At 38.3% G+C, this 21942-nt stretch overlaps 1 protein-coding gene across 6 annotated transcripts in view; it reads right to left on the reverse strand.

The window, feature by feature from the left end:
* The window catches only part of SYT1 (synaptotagmin 1), a 360501-nt gene that overhangs the window by 101625 nt on the left and 236934 nt on the right, over positions 1-21942 (reverse strand). The window lies entirely within an intron of this gene.

The following is a 21942-nucleotide window of genomic DNA, read 5'->3' on the forward strand; positions in this document are numbered from 1 at the left end:
ACTGAGATAAGAGATATGCGTTTTGACAGTGAAAGTTCCCTATGTGCAAAACAGTTTGTGAAAATGTACTGATTACATGGGCTTCACCCACTGAATACACTTATGCCTATAGCTTCTTTGTTAGATATTCTCATGTGAAATTATTCTGACTTCTTATGGTTAAACATTCATGTTTTTGCAAATAAACTGACATTGAATTTAGCAGTAATCCTAGACATTGCTATAAATTTAGCTGAGGAGCTTGGGTCACTCAAACACCACGTGTACCAACTGCGTGTTCCCTAAGCTGGAAGTCAAAATACATAAAATGACTAAAATATTAACCTGAAGGTGAACCCACACCTATTATTGGAATTTTCAGGTCACTTGAATTTATTATTGGTAGTATTAATTCACCTTTTAGGATGCATGACAGTTGTACATTGTGGTAAAACACATTTACCGAACAGTGTATCTTCTTTCTGCAGAGCAGAACTATTTTTGTCTCTGTTGCTCTCCCTCTCTCCCTCTTTCCTACATATTTTGCTCCCTCTCGCCCTCAGCTACTCACTGCTCAGTCTCATCAGCTCCTCTGCTCCTTGTCTCTTGAGGTACATGGCAGAGAAGGTAAGGCCAGGGAGTCTCCAGGTGAGACAGGATGGTGAGGGAGCAAAGCTGCTGAGATGTCTCCTTGACGGAAGTACCTCAGAGAGATCACAAAGGCTTTCAAGCTCAAGTGTCAGGTTTCATATGAATAAATACTAAAACAAAAATAGCTCCTCTGTTAACCAGACTACCTCCTCTCAATCTCAAAATGAAACAGAATAAAAGCAAAATAGAGTTAAAACAGATTTCCCCTTTGCTGCCTGTGTTGCTACTGGTCTGAGCCACTCTCCCAGGCTTGCCTTCAGCTCAGCCACAATTGGATGTAGTCCTTGGGAACCACAACATGGTGCTGTCACCTCCCATCGTTCCACAGCTCCCACTGGTTGCTTCCTCCCCCTTCCTTGGGAAAATACAGCCATTTCGCCCATCACCCTCTGCATGAGACCCATATCCCCATTGCCTCCAGCGTGTCCCCCCCAGCTGGCATGCAGCTGACCAGAGGAGAAACCAGCAGCCTAACCCCCTCCTGCACAGCATGTCCCTTGTGAAGGGCTGCAGCATTGGCCAGTGTGACAAACAGACAAGCCTCACCTGTCCAGCAAAGCCTCTAGGTCACTTGCTACAGAAAATGGAGTAGGGAAATTAAAAACCTTGGTGGAAGATGCTTTCTAATCAAGTGGATAGTATTTTTAGACTGATGCTTCCTATCAGTTCATTATATCTGCTGCCATAAAGCTTTTAACATAAAATAAATGAATTCAGGCTCTAGATAATTGCCAGAGAAAGCACTAAACACACTCAGCAGCTGGGGAAGATGAAGAAAGCTGGAGCCTCAAACTGGACCTGGAAGCCAGACAGGTTTGCTGAAGGCGTTCCAAAAACTGTGTATGCACCAACACCAGCTGAGGCCAAATACTTCCCTGAGAAGGCACAAATCAACTCATGGGGATAATATTCAACACTGACAAACAAATCTGTAGAAGCTTGAGATGACTGTTTTCTATCATGTGGACAATGACATTTTGTGGTTAAAGAGCATTTGACTTTTCCTGTGACACACTGCGTGTTGCACTTCAAATTTTGATTGATAGTTTGAAGGAAAAGAACAGTAAAAAAGTCGTGCGACTGCTTCTGACTTCAAACAAGAATTCACTAATGGACAAAATACTCTAGTCATATCAATCTCAAGACTCAGAAATCAAGAGAATAAGACTCAAAAGTAATGAAATTGATGGAAAAAATCAATTATGCTTATGTATATTTGATTTTCTTAGCTGATTTCATTGCATGCAATGAACACTGTTTTTGTTACATTTTCCTTTTTTTTTTTTTTTTTTTTTTTTTTGGAGTACTTGGGTATGTATTTGTGTCACTTTTTCAAGGCTTTCCCTGCAAATGAGAAGCAAGGTTGTATTTCATTTTTCAAAAGAGGAATCACATATCTTTCATACCACAATTAGTCATGCATAGTACATGTTCGATGTTAGAAGTTTCAAAATTAGATAAAAAATCTGTTGCCAACAAAGGAAATGCTATGAGGGTATAATGTCATCTTAAAAAATAATAATAAAAAATCTATGATTTCTGACAATATGAAATTATAGAAACTATCTGTCTTTATACCAATGGTCTGTTAACACATAGAAATGTTACATGCAGGTATAAATGAGAACAGCTACAAATAACAGAATTGTCTACCATTGGAGTTATACACTAAGTTCCTAAGTAATTATCAGTTTTATTCCTTACTGAGATTTAATATTCATTTAGAAGGTCACAAATAAAAATGCTTCAGTTATAGTATCTTTCATAGGTAGGTCACAAACTGTCTTATAAATGAGGTAGGTAATATGTGAACTGCAGAGATACAGACATTAAGGCACATACAATAAAATGACTTTGGATAGCATCATATAGAAGACACTGTGGGTGCATCAATCTACATTACTGACTAGTGTTGTGCACAGGGAGCAACAGCAGATTCATCTGCTGTGTGTTTCGTTCACATGTCCTCATTCACATGTCCTCGTTCCAGCAGTGGAGCTCATGTCAGGAGCAGGTCCTATGCATGCACCTGGCAGCTGTGGGGAGCGATGTGCTAGAGGATGCCACGTGCCCTTTGCAAGAGAGGCACACCAGAGAGTGGCCTGGGGCACAACATCAGCCTCGGGATTCACCTCAAGCACCACCCTAGAGCGTGTGGCCCCCAGTTCCCTAGAACACAACACAAACTCACAACTACAAGGAAGCCCTCCAGCACACTAAATCACTAGTGCCTCACACCGTGTGTGACACAACAGGTGCCCTCAGTCTCTGCTCCAGGCTCTCAGAGCTGCAACCTTTCCAGCATGTCTCACTGGCATGCCACCTCCTCTGGTACCTGGAGCTTGACTGCACTGTTAGATCATCTCTTCCACCTCGCTTCTTCTCAAGCAGCAAGCCAGAGGACTACTTCGAGGTTTTCTGCATGGCTAGTCCATAAAAAACACTGAAGCTGCTGGAAAGAAGGGTACACAGCACTTTCCACCCAGCCTTGGAGCAGCTCTTGCTAGCAGGGAAGCGCGATGACATGAAATTGCTCCAGGACTGCAGGGTGTCTGGGCCCTTAAAACTCTATTTTATTTATAACTATATAGCTGTAACATAAACATAGAGACTGAAATTTCATTTGTCACAATGTACTACTTTGAAAATAGATTTTCATTTCTTATTGAAAACTTTAAAACCAATATTTTTTCCTGACTCCTGCCATTTTATTATCCAGACAGCAATATGTCCAGAATCCATACACTCAGAGAAAGCACCAAAGTATGGGATATCAAGTGGTAAGCAGACTTTACTCACTTCTCATCCATACCAAACTGATGACTTTACCCATTGAAACAATCCTCCTGTTCCTCAGCTTTGTTGCTAGTTCAGATTTTCATTTGTCACCTTTTAAGGATTCCCTTCACGAGGATGACAGTGAAGTTTTCAGTGAAATTTACTACCTTTCCATGTTTAGTAAGAACAAAATGTCAAAATGCAAAGTATTTCTAACTTGTAAATAAGCAAACTCTTTCTGTTTATAAAAATATGACACAATTTCCCTTAGGACATGATCTTTTGCCTCTATCCATCACACAGCCTGGTAGAGCTGTATTATTGACTTTGAACAGATGCTAAGCAGGTTCATATATCTGTTTTTATCAAGCCCTTGAACAGGCCTGGGACTTGTTTTTCCCCCTCAGATATACATGTATAAGATTAAGACAGGTTAAAAAGACTCATTCACAGCGTAGAATGTACTACCTCTACATATATATACATATATGTATGTACACATATATGCCATCTGCCATCCACTTATTCAAGAAACATATGCATTCTGCAGTCAAGAATCATGGAAATGGTTTATTTCTAAAATTGATTAATACTTTCAGATATAAAAGCCTTTGCTGTTGTTTTTTATTTTTTGTAAATCACTTCAGCAAGAAAACATTTGCATACTTAAGCAAAATAAGTAGTGAGAAAGGCTAATTTCTAATAGGTTTGGGAACTTTTTCATATCTTCAATGTCCAGAATGATTAAAAAAAATTAATTTCATACCTGTAGTTCTGAAGAATCAATTATAAAAACAATCAAGAACAAACCCAAACCAATCTTCTTCTTCCACAGAGAATTAAAGCTTTGTTTTTAAATATACTTTTTTTTTTTTTTTTTCTGTATGCTAGGCCACTTGCAATATGTAAGCAGTAATTGCTAGTCTGAGAAATCATATTTTCTTCTGTGACAAGAACGTATCTATAAAAACACATTTCTTTTGCTGGGCAATAGTGTATACCCAATGAAATTAACTGAATGCCTGCATTTTGTGATCTGTTATTTTAAATGTACAGATATAACTTTGAACAAGATTATTTCATTAAATATTATCATTATTAATAGACACTCATTTGTGTGTGGGTAGGGCCTAAAGGCACTGACTCAGAAGAAATGCCTCACTGGATTAGGCAGCGCACACAGATGAAATAAGAAGGCAGTCTGGCCTGAGAGGCTTTGCAGCTTAAGGTTCCAAGCCTGTGGCGGGTACGTGGGCATCTCAGTTCAACCAATTGCTCACAAGGGCCAGGACCTTAACCACGCATCAGCCTATAAGAATGCACCAGGCTTGTACACTGTCAGCTACAGTCCATCCAAGCACATCACGCAGCACACTGCTGTGCACAGCCGTTGCTAAATAAACATTTTTATTGTCTCAACAAGATCCTCCTAGGATCCTGTCCACCTACAACATGAATGCCCCCTTTCTGGGTAGCACCCAGCCAGCCAGCCAGCCTGGCACCTCCATAGCTTGCCATTGCATTGGCCAAGGTTGTGGCTAAGACTGGGCCCTGAACAAATGGCACTGAAAACCAAGAGACACTTTTCATCTGGGACCCTCCAAAATGAGTGCCTGAGCTAGCTGCATTCTCAAGGCAGAAGCAGTTAGTACCAGACAACCCAGGTTTCATAGAATCATAGAATATACCAAGTTGGAAGGGCCCCACAGGGATTATTGAGTCCAACTCCTGGCTCTAAATGCATTGTCCAAATGCTGCTTGAACTCTGGCAGGCTCAGTGCCATGAATACTGCCGTGGGGAACCTGTCCCAGTGCCCGACCACACTCTCGGTGAAGAACCTTTTCCTAACACCCAGCCTGAACCATCCCTGTTGCACATTCATACTGTTAAGGACCAGGTTTCAACTGTGGCCCTTTCTGGTCTTCCAGATTAAGTTGCAAATCAAGACAGAAATTGTTCTCCAGACACTAAGGCATCTATGAAAACAGTTGGCAGAGGGCAGCTTGTAATACGAATGCCCCAAATAAAAATATGGTATATTTAATAGCATTTCAACACAGTCTAGTCTGTGTCTCCACTCTTTTCCAGAAGGTGTTTCCAGTGCTTGAGACCCTGACGCACCTCAGGCATAGGCTCACATTAGAACTGATTTTGGAGATCATCCAGGATTGGTGCAATTCCACACCCTGTCTGGCCCTGCTCATCCTGGTGGGACTAAGTGAGGCTGGCTGTGGCTGTGTTTGATTTTTCCATGGGACAAGGTTGTGCTGGATATGTGGGAAAGCATTCCTGGCAGGCACCTCTGTCATTGGCAAGGCACTCCCATGCAGCTCTGCAAAGGGCAGAGAGCAAACCAGCCATTCTGTAGATTTCTTGGGAATGTTGGTCCCAAACTTTCCCCATGCATTCTTGCTAGAAAATTTTCACAATCTCTACCTATTAGGCAGTGTTGCTGGTCAGGATATTTGTATCAGCTTTGCAAATCTGGAGGGAGCTGGTACCAACAGCCCAGCCAACCCAAGCCTTGGGATGACAACAGAGAGCCATTGCCACTGCACTCCTCACCTGTGCCTCAACAAGCACCATGTAAGATAACTCCCTTCAGTCCTTCCTGGCTGAGCCAACCTCCCAGGAAAACACTGCTGACATGAATATGCACAACAGCTTTTGCAGAAGTCTGTTCTACCAGCACATGGCTATCCATATGAAGATGTGTATCAGAAAGTATTATTAAGATACAGTTTGGTGGAACCTGTAGGTTATTAGACACTTATAAAATAAAATAAAATAAATAATAATAATAAAAAAAGATTGTTTAATTTCATTATTCACTGACAGTATATAACTCAAGTCTATTAGGCAAAATGGTTTCACCTGCTATTTAAAAAAATATAGACTTTGATCTTTCTCTTGAAATGTTCAGTTTTATTTTAAAAGACTGATCAGAGAATCTAAATATGGGTTGAGCACTTGACTGGTATTTCGACCTCCTTTATTTTGCAAGAAGCTATCCAGGCTGCAACCCACATATCAGGAGTAGCCTTCGTAGGAAGAAATCTATTTTCGAGATACAGTTAAGGTTAATAGCCATGTTGCTCTTCTTTTTCAGAAGCTCATTTAGCAGCACTATTATGATGAGGATGATGATGATTGATTACTAGCTTCTGCCTTTTTGCACAAAAAGCACCATTCCTGATTGGCTAACTAGCAATGTGGTAATGGTCATTAACTTTGTTGCAGGAACCACTGCCAAAGTGATAAATAGATTTGGTTTACATTAGCTACCAGCCTAAAAGCATCGTTTGACCTCATTAATAGCTCTAATCAAATCTGGAGTTATGCTCCCTAAGAAGGAAGGCTATCTTTTTTAGGATGTCAACTCAGAGTCTTTTTATTCTGGTCTCCATAAATACAAAAGTTGAAATTTCGTTCCACTGAGGTAAGGTCACAATCCTCTCCAAAACGCATTGTTTAAATGCTATACTGTCATTTTGCCCTTACTTTTTGTTCGGTCTGAGACAAGTTAAAGTTGTTCTTAGCAGGAATTGAAAGTTACCTACAGCTGTTATTTTTGCCAGGCTCAGGAAAGGTGCTTTTCTTAGAAAAGTGGTCAGTTTGCTGGAGGAAACTAGAACACAACTTTTGTTTGTACGTTTGGAATTTCATGTTACTGTCTTGAAATCTGCAGCAAACCCACATGACTAACGTATGGATATAGTTTTTCAGGTCTGTGGGAGGAAAGAGTTGGAAACTGCATTTTGATCTCTTAATCCAGATTTCCTTCATACTATCTGCAAATTGTTTCTTGTATACTATATCTTCTGTAAAGCACAAGTACAACATACCCATCACTGATTCTGTGCTTCTGACTTTGCAATCTAGCAATGTTATAAGTTATTAATTTAGCAAGCCTGGAATATGTTTTCTCTCATGTTGTGCTTCAGTCTTCTGCTAATTAGCCTGAATAATAAATTCACACAAGCTTCAATCAGCTCCTATATCCAGCTAGGCTACGAATATACGTTACAGCTGCAACCCTAAATTGACAATATTAGTTTAGGGGGATGATGTGGATCTGAAAAGAGCCTAGAAAGGATTGTTTTTTAAGCACACACACATACCATCCTGCAGGACAGCATAAAACATGTGCATCTAGTGTGGATTAAAGCAGGCATTTTGCCCAATGCTTACTTTGTCCTGTTAATATCACTGGATATTAACAACAACTACTATCAGTTTGTCTCATAAGATAGCGACTCTCCCTAAAAATCTGATCCAAGTACTTTTATCTGATTTATTTATTTATTTATTTATTTTAACTGGACAAAAGTAGAGGTGAAATATGACAGTGCAAGCTTTGGCGAGCAGGAACCATTAAAAAGACCCTTTTCCTCAATGCCTGTGTTCTGTTTGGTGATTGCTTCTTCTAAAATTTAGCAATGTGGAGAACAGGAACAGGAAAACTTTCTCCCCTCTCAGTGTGGCCTATATTTTGAATTATTTTGTACACATCGTCGTGATTTCAACATAAGTTAAAAGTACTATCAACCATTATAGCTTCCAGCTTGATGAAGAAATTTAGTCTAAGTCTCTCCAGTTCCTGGAGGAGCACTCCGACTTTCAGATCAATATATAAGAAGTAGAGAGCTGTGCTACCGGTGTATCAGAAGACTCGGCCTTTTTCCATTCCTATCCCCCTAAAAGGGCTGCTGGCATCTGTCTTTCAGAGGGGAATTTTCATTTCCCTGTGTTAAGTGGACAAATGAACCAGTTGCTGCTCTGAGAAACCCTCCATCTTAACCCCTGCATCTGGCTTGCTGCTGGACAGGCTTTTCATTGTTCTGAGACCCCATGACTCCCACCTGTGCTGAGTTTGAAGTCCAGCCATGTAACACTGAATGCAGGCTGCAAGCTGTTCTTAAATTATGTCAGTCTCTCCTTTTTTTTTTTTTTTTTTTTTTTTTTTTCCCCTGGATATGACAGAAAGAAATAAATCCCCTCTTTCAGTATCAGAGTCCACCTTTGATTAACTGCACTAGGTGTCAGTTTTGCCTTACACTGCTCAAATGAAAACCAGACATATTCTAGGCACTTACATCCCTTATGGGATCTAATTGAACAAGCTCCACTGACAGAATGAGCATCCTCTTCCTCTGTCTCCTGACGTAGTGTCCTATTGACACTGAGTGTGCTCAGCACAGATTGATCCTGCAGGTACATCCAAGCCAGACTTTCTCCACTAGGTGAAGCATCCCTGTAAGGGCATATTGAAAAGTCACTGCTGAAATGTTACCACCTTCTTCTATTCATTGGGAAGAAAACAGGAATCAGAGCCTTACACCAGCTCTGAAAATCAATTATTCAACATTCTTGTCTGACTTTTGCTTCAGTAAATGATCATCACTGACGCAAAAGTTCTATAGGAAACTTGGATCTATAGTCCTGTCCTCTGGATGACAGAACTCCAAGTTCATTGTGTTTTTATCTTTGAAGTGCCTTCTGAATGACAAGTTGCTAATTGGCATAAAGGGAGATAAGTATTATTTTCCTTTTAAAGAAGGAAAGCCAGGAGAAAATGACCTGTGACTTGCTTTAGGGATTTCAAAGAATGTCACTAATATCTGAGCATAGTCAACCTAACCCCATGCCTAGAGTACATTTCTCTTCTGAGACTGGAATATTTTCAGTCTAGTAATATTTTGTTCCTCGTATTTATAGTCAGCCTTAGTAGCTGCTCTAGATGGCACATTTTCTTATTGCTATTTAACAATTCCTGCATCCCCTCCTTGCTCAAAGTGCATCCCGTTTATTAAAAACATTTAATTAAATTACATTATTCTCATTGGAATCATTTCATTGCTACTGATCAAAAAGGCTGAAAAATTATCAACTCTTAAAATTAAAAGTACATACCAGAGTTCTTACTTCCGTCCCTGTTTAAACAGAATAGAGCATGCAGTGATTAATCTGAAGCTTGGCCAAAATGGAGAAATAAAAATGAAAAGGGAATGATATATCTAAACATAGGAAAATAATCTCTGCTGGAATTACAAATGAGGGTAAAAGAATCATTCTTGAAGCCAATGCCCGTGGTCTTGGTGACTTTTCCCCAGTGAGGCTTTTGCCCCAAGTTTCCAGTTTCTCTCGCAAGTATTCTGTCATTAACTAAAGAAGCATCTGTGCTTTCTCCTGATAATAAAAACTTTGCAATAGCTAATCGACAATTGTTTCAAACCTGTAGCATCACCAGTAATGAACAATTAATCCTCTGTCTCCTCAGAACTGAGTTAAGCTCAGAATAGAAAGGGAAAGGCAGCAAAAGAAAATGGGCTCTGTGAAGCATGAAGAAATAAAAATGAAAAGATCATAAAGAAAACAAACATTAAGGGTAGAAGAGCAATCAATAAAGTCCAAAGCTCGCAAGATTGTCTTGGAAAATAAGCACTCTAAAGGAATTTAAATGAGTACAAATGGAATTCACAGAAAGATTTATTTAAGAGTGAATTAATTCTTCAGTGCAATACCCTTTTTTCTTCCCCTGCATGATTTTCTTTTAAGCTACTTCACTTTCTGTGTATGGTGCCACACAGCAATAACAACACAAATTATATAAGTTCTTCCACAGTGATTATTCCAGCAGGCAAATGGTTAACACACTAAAATAAATGCAAATGAGATGGTGGTTTGTTATTGGCTGAAAGTGCCTCAAAACAGACTAATAGTGATACATAGATGCAACTTTGCATCTGTAGTCTAATTAAAACTAATCTAATTAAATATGGTGCATCTGTAAAGCAGCTTGAGCACTGCAGATAACACACAGAATTCCTTTTATAGTTGGAAAAAGCTACCAAGAGGCAGTGTCTGCCATTTTACTTTATTTGGAACTACTTTAATAGCAGGTGAGTAATCAGCAAATAAATTCTATGTAGCTGCTTTGGAATTGTTCATTCACAGAAGCAGAAGCAGTGATAATGTATCCACAGATACATTACTACAGCAATGGAGGCCACACTGACAGGGGGAGGTAATGGCCTTTCATTAGACAAAATGATACAGCTTGAAAACAGAAAAAAGCTTCAAGCCATAAGTCATCCTTCAGCCTTACTTATTAAGGCAGAACTCAACTACAAAAAAACACTTTTGCAGATGTGTTATGTTACTGACATGAGCTGTCCACAGCAAAATCAGGCATGATCAAAACCTTGTCTTGTCAGGAGATTTCTTTCAAAACATTCTTACAACAGAATCACTTTTTTTTCCCCTTCTTTTTTCCTGGCAAATAAACATTCCACAGGCTCTGCGTTCAGTATGAAAAATTAAAGCCCACAACTGAAATTCTGCCATAAGCAACTTTAGCATTAAGAATTAAAATGGCCATGAGGAAATAAAATAATGTATATGACCCTCCACCCAACACACACTCTACAAGCTCTGAGAGCAATGTACAAGAATGAATAGTTCACCTTTCTTCTTTCCCCCCACAAAATTTTAGGCAAGACATTTAAGGTTAAAAAACTGTCTTAAAAATGCTCAAACCAGATGTCAAGAATGAAAAGAAGGTCAGGAGGGCAAATCTTTACAAAAAGTTAGTCACAAAATATTTCCATAAGGTATTATAGTAGACAAAGACACTTTGCATGTTTCCCCCTTAGAGAAATAGCCCAGACTGTCTTGATCTTATTGTACCTTTGAATAGCTGTGTTTGTAGATAGCTACAGGTATGAAGACATTGAGTGTAAAAATGGATGTGCACAAGTCTGAATCCACTCAGATATAGGGGCTTTCTAGATCTCATTGTTTTTCTTCTTTTTCTCTTTCTCAAGCCTCACCAGACTGCTAAAATGGTGAATTCCAGTATGTGTGATAGGGAGGGCCCTATGTTTCTGGGAAACTCAGGAAACACTTAGTGTTAGAGCAAGGTTCATGGAATGAGAGCATGCAGTAATTATACTGTAGATAGGACACTCTCCTAAAATGCCAGCAAAGTGACTCTTTGTACTGTTTTCAATGTAATATTCACTTAAAAAAAAAAAAAAAAAAGGAAATAGGCTTGAGAGTAGAGTTCTGGATATCTCTTTTCTTGTCTGGTACCCTACGCAGTGAGCTTTTTATCCCATTTAGGCCAGAATCTATGTCAGATTTCCCACAGAACAATCTTCTAGATTCCCTGGGTCTCCCATGGAGGACTTCAGCCTCAGCCTCGGTGAGAAGCATGAGTAATGCCTCCAGACAGTCTAACCCCTAGCTTTTTTTTCTCTGAGTGAGATACAAGGGGTTACAACTTGCTTAGGCTGAGCAAGATGCAAGCCATGTGCTTCCTCCTCTTGTGATAGTGCCTCAGCAACTGTCCTTATTGCATAATAAAATGGGCGACAACACTATCAGCATTTCTTTAGCCAGTCCCACTAGTTCCAAGAATGAAAATACAACCTCCAAGTAAAAGAGCAATAGAGAAGACAGATGAATCACACACTGAAAATTGGGTCTGTTATTTGAAAAATGTACATAGAGGGTTGTATTATCAAAAAAGAAATCTAAATGATGAAAATTCTGAAAATTGTCCCATTAAAGTAATTTTCTTTGCCATCTGATATTTCTGGAGAAGCAGAGCACTGGTTTGAGTCCTTTCCATTGTAAATAGTTCCATTAATTTCAGCAAAACTATAATGAACAATGTTTGTAGGATTAGGTTTGGAGGTGAACTTACTAATAAACAGGGAAAAAGCATTGGATATTTTTGACAGCATTCCATAAACCTAGGAAGTGTAGCTATAAGTGTAGCTACTCACAGAAAAGGGATATTTTGATAAGTCATAACTAATTATCAAATGAAATGTCAGCCTGAGATTGCTAATCAAACAGTCATTTTCATGGTATTTTTCTATATGATGGTGTAAAATTTATTCCATTGTAGAAGCATGCAAAAGGCATCTTTAATAATTCAAAACCTACATTAATGTGAGGTTTATGTGCTGCATGGGCTATCACAGAGGCCCGTGCACAAGAATTAATATACACCTCTGTGAATAAGTGCACTGATAGTTAACAGAACTGTGCATTACAGTAAAAAGCCTTGAGGTAAGAAGGACTTCAAAGAATTTGTGTTTTCTTTCTCCTGAATATGCAACATGAAGAAAAGTTTGAAAGGAAAAGCACTTAACTTTACACAAGGAAAATTTTATTCAGATCTAGATTTTTTTAATGTTATATTCTATCTATGTAACATACATTTACTTAAGGAATGACAAGGAGACTGTAAAATACGTTGTTATTTTTACATCACATTTTGATTTCAGTGCAATTATCAGCTTTTAGAGTGTGGTACAAACATGTTGCTGTATATGCACTGCATTAAGGACATTGCATTTACTCAGAATCATAGAATGATTAAGGTTGGAAATTCATTCACTCCAGTGAATTAATTCTTCAAGATCATCTGGTCCAACTATCACCCAACTAGCAAAGTCATCCACTAAACCATGATCCTAAGCACCAGATCCTGTTTTACTCTTCAATATTTTTTTTTACTAGTCATTATTTATTGTTTGTGTATTTTAATTTATTTATTATCTTTATTATTACTCTTGTATTATTTTGTAGTACTTTTCTCCTGCATTACCTCAATATATAATACCCATAAGACAAATTACTTTTATAATGTATGTAGACCTTATTATGGCTCAGCCACCTGTGAATTATCTTTAAATCAGCACAGACTTCCATAAAAATAAGATGGTAATTTATATATTGTAAAAAACAGATAAGATACAAGATAGAGTAAGATACTAACTAGTTTTAACAACAACATAGTAAAACTGGTGCAAAGTTTCTTCTTCCAGACTTAAAAGTTGCACAGTACTTAATAAATTATGACTCTTAAAACCATGTGGCCTTTGCTGTATTTCCAAGGACAAAGGAAAGCAGCAAAATCAGTATTAATTTACTCAAACTCTCTCAGAATCAAATCTGCAAATATTTGCCTCACTTTCTGATCACTGATGCTAGCACATCACTCCTAACAAAATTAGGACTGATATGGTAAAAATCTCAAACGAGGTTTCCAGCAACTAGTAGGTTGCTCCAGCTCATTTTGAATGTCAGTTTGAGTGTTTCTAATCAGACTTGTTACAAACTCCTGGATCTGCTAAGTGATGAGAAGTCTGTCCTTTAGCTGAGGAGCTGAAGAACTGAATCATGGATACATGCAGGGACAATGTAATGTACGAGAAGCACAGATAGTAGGGGCAAAAGTAGGCCTTCAAATGATATTGTTATGGCAAAATAGTCCTTTAATAAGGGTAAAGTTTTAGTTTCCATCACCTGCAATATGCAGTGAGCTTATAACGTAATCTTTTTGTGCTATGACTAGCATTCAACTCATCCCATAAATAACCTACATTGGCAGTGCTGTCGCAGCGGACTCCACTAAAGAAAAAGAGGATACTCATATTTATTCAGGCACATCATGACACTTGATGAAAGAGTAAGTCCTTCCCTGGAGCAGAGCTAAATGCCATTTATTTCACTGCTGATAGCTTAGAGATCCAGTGTCTATGCAGTGGCTTCCCCAGATCCAATCACTGAAGAGTTAAAAATACCACCTCAGACTAAACCCTATTTGATATCTCTCTACTTTGTCAGTCAAAGTATTTAAGTATGGCCAACTTGTAGACTATGTTTTGACTGATAGCCCTTTTATCCCTTTATGAAATCAGTTTCTGACAGGCATATCTTTTGCAAGTGGCTAGTAGTGATTTAATTGGCCTCCCATGCCTTCAAGTTAGGTCAGCTCATGCCAGCAAAAAAATTTCTGGAAGTCAGCGCGGGAAGCAGTTTTCCTTTGGCTTCTCTCTAAACTTGGCAATACTGAAGTTTATCCTGGCTTGTCTCTATTCTTGGCCTTTGAGGTCACACACAACTTTGCTAACTGCCAATGACATTGCAGGGCTGTATGCACTTTTCTGACACTCCTTCCAAAAATGTTTCTTGTCCAACTAGTAGCTTAGTTAGGAGTAGTTAGAAAACACTTGAGCAGGGATATGAGCTTTCCAGTTCATGGGTCAGTGGAGGAATATGTCCAACATATTCACAGGGTAAAGAACAACCACTGTCAGGAGCCCTGTTAATCTTGAGCTAAAAATCAGCTAGTCCTACCCTCATTACTTCTGCCATTGTGACAGGAAAAAGCTGTATATTTTACAGTACACTAAGCCCAAAGTTACTGAACAATAAACACCAGTATTCAGTCATCTGCTTCAACAGAAAGTTAGCTGAATGATTTTCACTTTCTTAACATGATTTTTGTGAAGTAGAGGTAAAAGTAGAGAGATTGGTTTATATTTATTCTTTTTCATCAGAAGCATTCTATGGCAGACAGACAGCCTGAAGAATGAAGCAGAGACTTGCACTGGCAGAGAGCCTTATGTCTCTCTCAGCCATATGTCAAAAAAGTTTCACAGACCTAACTCTTCTACTCTTCTTCCTCCAATAGACACAGATGCAGCTATATTCTCTGTGAGCCATAGCACCGCAAAACTTTTTTTTTTTTTTTTTTTTTCCTGGAGAGGTAGAAAGCGTAAATGAGAGGTGAAGATGTTGTGTGATGAGGGAACCAGGAAAAAGGAAGGAAAAGAGTCGGAAGATGAAAGCCTGTGGGAAGAACTGGAGCTGTTACATCACAAATTCGTTGTTATTTACTCTCAGATCACAGGTGTGACCTCGAATGCTTGCAAGTCATACATCTTATCAACATACTCTGTAATAGAAATTCTCATAACATTAGACCTATTGATATGGGGATTATGAAGACATATACTGTCACTAATGGTCATATGTCTTGTAGAGGCAAATGTTGCATTTTTGAGAAGAAATCACTATTTTTTTCTTCTTCTTCTTTTGAATTAGTAAAGGCAATTTTAAGTTCACCTAGCATCAAGACAGGAATATAGATATTTTCCAGCTCTTCATTCTCCACTCCCCAATTGTCAGTGGAAAAAAAAACAACAAACAAAAAAACAAAAGCTCAAAACCAAAAACTGGTGTAAAACCCCTTTATTTCCTTATCCCATAAAATATTGTGGGAAAGCAGACAATATCAGCATTGTTTTATTACATCAAGCATCCTCACTGACGCTTCAGTCTCCTAATGATTCCCAACCATTGATGCTGAGTGAGTAACAGACTGCTGTAATTCAACACTCTCACAGTTTGAGTGATGGGCATATTAGGTTTGGGAACTGAATGGTAAGTACACTCCCCAATAACTGTAAATACAGACTTCTTTTATTTCAGTCCTATGTTGAGGTAAGTATATTATAGCTTGCCTTTACTTAAAATAAACAAACAAAACAAAACAACAACAACAAAAACCAGCTTTGAAACAGTGGCACTGTAACACTTGCTAAATGCTCCCAGAACTTTTTTTTTTTTTTTTTTTTTTTTTTAATTTACAGTCACCCCTGATACAAGAGGAAAAGATTAAAGCAGCCTGCCCAAACACAGAGCTATCCATAGCATTGATGGCAGTCTTATACTTTGGTCTTCAAGGAATCAGCTGCTGGGGTTCAACCACTTCAAGGAGTATTGAATATTGTGGTAATCTGATGCTGACTTTCAGATGTTTCTTAGCACCATTGCTGAGAGGAGGGAAGAATCAGTGAGGCATTGCATCTGCTGCCTGCTTATTGCCACAGACACTCCCATACGCCCACCAAACAGCTGAGCAACTCACTGAAGTACATGGATGACCTAAACCCAGAAGAACGCTAAACAACATCATTTGCAAGCATCCTGGATCCCTCTCAGGCACAGAAAGCAGCACCATGGTGGCCTGCTTCCCCCTGAGTCAGTAATGTTGAAGAACAGCAGTGGAGACACATTGATGCAAAAGCTGCTGTGCTTTGGAGGAAGCATAAAACCAATGTCCTGAGCTTTTGTGGAGATGAAAGATCCCCTGGGATTTTCCCAAAAGGATTGTAATGCCTTATGGCCCCATCCAACTCTCATTAAAATAAATGGAAAGAACCTCAATCACTTCTGTGGAAATTGGATGTTTGCAGGGTTGGCCCAAATCCCAAGTGAGGCAATTACATTCCTCCAATGGCTTCCATTGCAAAATTTCAGTGTCCCTCCCACCAGTGATCTCAAAGTAACACTCTACTGATCATTTAAACAAAACGACTTTTCCTAAATGCTGTCTTTTTTTTTTGACAACAATCATGAGAATGTGTGTCGTGATAATAAACCATGTAACAAAAGAGAGTACAAATCTCAGCAAGCAGCTTACTGAAATGGGAGAAAAACAAACTACACTGATATTTAAGAAGATATGAAAATAAATTTGCTGCTACCACTATACATGTGTAGTACACATCTCCAAAATTACATCATTTGTAGAGTTATACACTTTTAAAATAAACACACCTAAAGTAAAATTAATTTATATTAAATTATGGATTCATGTAGCAGTTCAACATATAAATTGCAGCATGTATGAGAAATTTACTTATAGTCTTGATCCTTCAAACCACCATTCATTTGCATTCAACAAATTTAATTAAATGGACTATTCTGGAGCTTAATGGTTAGTACACATTTAAATACTTCCCTGGATTAAATGCTTTGAAATTCTACAATCTGCTGTGTATCATTCCATTACCTGAACTCAGACTACATATTCAGCTTATACTTGCTTGGCTATATCAAGTAAGAATGTACTTCTGTTGTTTTTTTATGTTATTTAATGGAGTGGAGTATGTTAGTCAAGAAAATGACTTGAAAATGAGAAAAAAATTGTTCATCAGTTTGCACTCTGCCTGCACTGCAGGCTTCAGCTAGTGCTGCTACGTCATCAGGGATTTGGTATCACAACTAATTTTACTTAACATTGACACAATTTAGGGGTTTTCTGTTTTTTAAAGAGGATATATTTTTTTTTCCTTCTTTTCCCAGGAAATACTGGGATAAATATTCAGTTCATTAGAATGAAAGTGCTTCTTGTCAGTATCACTATAAAATTATACCTAGTCTTCTTATTCCGAGTGACAGTGAGAAGCACTAGCAATGTTGGACAGGCCCATGTACTTTGCAGAATGAAAAAACAACTGTCAATAGTTGCCTAACAAAAATAAGCTGTTGCAAATAAGGATGTTGCACAGTTTAAACACTTCAGTTAATGCACTAACTGAATAGAAGAAAGATTTTTGTAAAGTTTCCCTCTTCCATTCTGCCTCTTTCTGCATGTCTACATTTACATCAAAAAAGCAGTGAATTTTTGTATCACACAACAACTGGTAAATAAACACAAGGTTGTTGTAGAATAGGAGTCAGTAAAGTCAATTCTGACATTTTTTTTGGTGCTATTTTATCATTAATGGTACGCCCTGAGTTCATATAACAATAAGCTTTTTTTCTGCCTACTGTTCTTGCCCTCACCTTCCTTTCTGACACTTTTCTGTCAGCTTGGGCACCTCACTGTCCTACAACTTAAAACCCACCAATAAATATTTCATGAGGCAAGAGAGTTTGGAAATTGGTATTCTGGAAGAGTTTCATAGAAGCGATTACCATCACAGAGTTGTAATCTAAAATGCTACGCTAGACTGAAATTTATGAATAGTAAGCTTGCCTTATCTTCCTCTGTCCTCCTTGCCTTGCTCATGCTGCGAGTAAATCTGCACCCATGGTGTATTACAAACAAACAGCTAACTCCTGGACTGAGGCCTGAAATGCTACAATCCAGCTCAGAGCATGTGTTTACTGAAAATTGGGTACTGACGTCTTAGAAACCATGATAAAATAGCTGTTCTTGGAGGGGAAGCAAGGTTCAAAACCTAAAGAAACAAGTTTGAATGTTGGGTTAGCAAGCATGTTGCTTGTGCCAATTTTTTCATGTGAGTTCTGGATAGGAAAAAATGTTAATAAAATTATAAATGAAATAACACAGAAAGAAAACAGAAAATTCAATGAATTCTGGTGAGGAGGAATGATAAAATGTTTTCAAGAAAGGAATAAGGCTTTTTAGCATTTTGTTGTCTAGGAGAAGAATATATTGCCTCTGTATAAACTGTTTTCAGTAAAAAAAATCATCTAATACCTGTCCTAGTTCTGTCGGTTTCCTCCCTTCTGGAGTATTGCCATATGAGGGATGGACCTGGCACAGCTCACGGGACAGAAGTTTTCTTCTGTGGAAATGACTTTCAATACTACTGGCAGTTCACTAGCTTTAGGGTATTTCTTCTCTATTCCTTGTCAAGAAGTGCCACCCCTTCTCTATGATGTCAAACAAATGTTTTGTGTGGATGCTACAAGCTGACAATATGGGAACTGCCCACATAGGCTGGGAAATATCATTTGGGCTGCAGCCTAAAACACCTGAGTTCCTGATCTTCCTGAGACTAAAGGGGGTCAACTTGGAAAACTCACTTAGATCTGCCTTTCCTGCAGCAACAGTGGAAAAGAAACACAGGATTCATGGGGTCAAGTTCTGTAGCTTAATGTAGGATACTTGTTCAAGAGTATGGAGCCCTAAATACTCAGGACATTTGCTTATTTTGTCCATTGACATTTCACAACAAAATGCATATGCTGTCCTTCAGCCAGGTCTATGGTCCAGTGAGTTTCCTTGCTCTTCATCAAATTATGCAGACAGAAAAGAGTGAACCTATTGGTCTCAAAGTGAGATAAATCAGGTCTGTAAGTTTACAGCCTATGAATCCACCTGTTATAAAGGCCTAACCTAGGTCTCTCCCTAAACATTGAAGTCTGTGAGACCAGCATGATTTCAGGCACATCTCCCTCCAGTTTTTCATACCGGGTAAACTGGACCTTCTGTTTCTTGTTTGCTCTGAAGAGAACCTAAAGAATTTAACTCAGATCTGTGAATATGATTCCCAGAGCCTGGCTCTTCAAAGTTCAATGTGGAAACCCTGAACATTTCTGGAGCTCCTGTTGAGATGTGGGCTGAAATGCCTTTCCCATCCAAAAGGACAAATCCCATCTTTTATTTTGGTGGCTTTCACTGCAATAAGGAAACAGTGCCAGCTACAGTACTGAAACATGCCCCCAGATGATATAGGGCCTATGAGCAAATTAGGGAGCTCTTGCTGAAGTTGATAATTAAGATTAGAGGCAGATTCAGAAACCTGCACAGGAGTAGGCAGATGGCTTGCTCAGCTGCCAGCTGGAACTCAGCCTTCCTGAGGCACTTATTCAAGTTCAGCAGCACAGGCTCTTTCTGTGTAGTCAGAGCAAAATCTACCCATACCAAGAGCTGTCTGAAGATTTGAGGCCACCTCCACAGCTCGTGCAAACTGGCTGCATGCTCTGGAAGTGGTGGAGATTTTCTCATCTAGATCAGTTCAAGATCTCACTTGAAACACAAGCCAAGCATAAAAAGATTAAAAGAATGCAGGAAATGATGCTATGGATCTAAAACATTCCTGAAAGCTCCTCCTGGTTTCAGTGGCTTAATATTTTACCCACCTTGGCGATATGGGATTGATGAACAGAAGACTTAAATACCTCATTTAACAATAAAATGATTTTTGTCTCTTTAAAAAAGTTTAAATACTTTAGACAACATGTATCAGCCAAAATAAGCGGGGGTGTTATGTATATATAATCCCTCAGTGAAGACTTTAGTTTGGATAATTGTCAGCAGCAAACACCCAGTGCTAAGTAGAATTATTAACAATAACAAGAAAGAATGACATTCTAAATCTGTGCCAATTTACAACAGTGCCTCGAAATAACAGAGGCTTCATTATCTGCTCTTGTTTTTATAAAAATGCATGAGGATATCTTATAACTTGCTACAATGCCTAGGCACTAGGCAGAGGCACTAGTAGCAGAGGTAAGGATGTGATATCAATCTTACCAGTAATTCCTGTATTTTCATTGCCCATTTATACCATGTATTTTTAAAGCAAATCTATTAAACATAGTCTCAAGTGCTTTTTTTCCTTTTATGAAGTACATTGCTGAGAAGCAATCTTTAAATGCATTCTCAATTTTAAGTTGAGAACAATTGTTCCATGAACTCTCTTTATAGAGCATTTTCAAAGCAAGATTACAAACCGAATTATAACAGATAATGGGTAATTTCTGTAGACACTTCATCTGTAGGTAAGTTAGAACAAGACTAGCAAATATTGTGTTTATGTATGTAAACATAATTTTAGTACACACTTCCCATAATACAAAGTAATGAAATTTTAAGATATGTTCTCAGTACAGAAAGGAAGCCAGCAACCATGTTCTGTTTTCTGCTTGTAAATTGAATTCTCTACTCAATTTATAAGGCACTGGCACAACTTGACATATCTATAGTGCAATAAAATACCTACCAGAGTCATTGTAATATATAAAATAATGATAGAAGTGATGGGCAAGAGGAGACCATTGGGGGTACTCAAACACTATTTGTTAAACCCTGCAACCAAACCAAAGGAAGATGCTCACCTCTGTTTTTGTTATAGATGATTTTCAACCCCATGGATGCAAAAGCTTATCTGCAAAAGTTAAAGGGGGGTTGTTTTCTTATATTTTGTGAATGCTCTCAGCATAATGTATTTTACTGGACTTGCTTCTCCTTCCCCTTTTTTTCAGATTGCACAACTCAAAACCAACCAGTATTTCTAAAAATGATGCTTTAGACATGTCATTAATAATATATAATTCTGTTTGACACTGAGGTTATACTGCCAGTGTACTTCTGTTTAACAGGCAACGTTTCCTTTCACACAGGTAAATCCTCAAGATGCACATGGATTTAGGGTCCTCCCGGGATTGGGATGGATCTGGTACCCCAGGTCAAGCTCTAGGAATCTGTTTTTTTTTTCTTATGATAGAATTCATCATTATGATACCAACAGAGTATAATTTAGCAGGATCTCAGACTATGAGATCCCGCTCTTTCTACACACAGTTTTTCATCCATGTTCTGACTCATTAGATTTTTACTTCCATTATTCTGGCCTGTCAGCAACTATTTAGATACTTTAGATTTGAAAGCTGTATTTCCAGGACCCCTGACTTCAAGCATTCAAAACATGTTAGGTCCCTAAGATTAATGAAGTTATTGTCATGCTCTGAACTTATAAAATAACAATTTGGAATTGTTTTTCCTTGTCTCATGTTTGTTGTGTCTTCTAAATGTGTGTGAGCAGTGTTTTCAAGCTTCTCCCTACCTGCAGGTGGTCTAGAAACTTTTATTCAAAGAAGAAGAATGCCAAAGTTGTCATGTAATCGTTGAACTCTGGGGCTGGGAGATTCAGGGACAAACCAAAGTAATCTGAGATTTGCATTTAAATTACTATATTTATAAATACTTTTTTTTTTTTTTTTTTTTTTTTCCCCTCTACTGTTGCACTGTAATAGTTTTGTCTTGTACCTGTTCCATGTTCTAAAATAAATCTTTATTTCTAATTTCCCTTGTTTCTTCCCCAGTGTAAAGCTGCATGTATTTCCCTATCATGAGCAACTGACAATGATTTGATGACAGAACAGAAACGAGAAGACTTAAATTTATG

Source organism: Aythya ferina (genome assembly GCF_964211825.1).
Source record: "Aythya ferina genome assembly, chromosome: 1".
In the NCBI taxonomy this organism is placed as follows: Eukaryota; Metazoa; Chordata; class Aves; order Anseriformes; family Anatidae; genus Aythya; species Aythya ferina.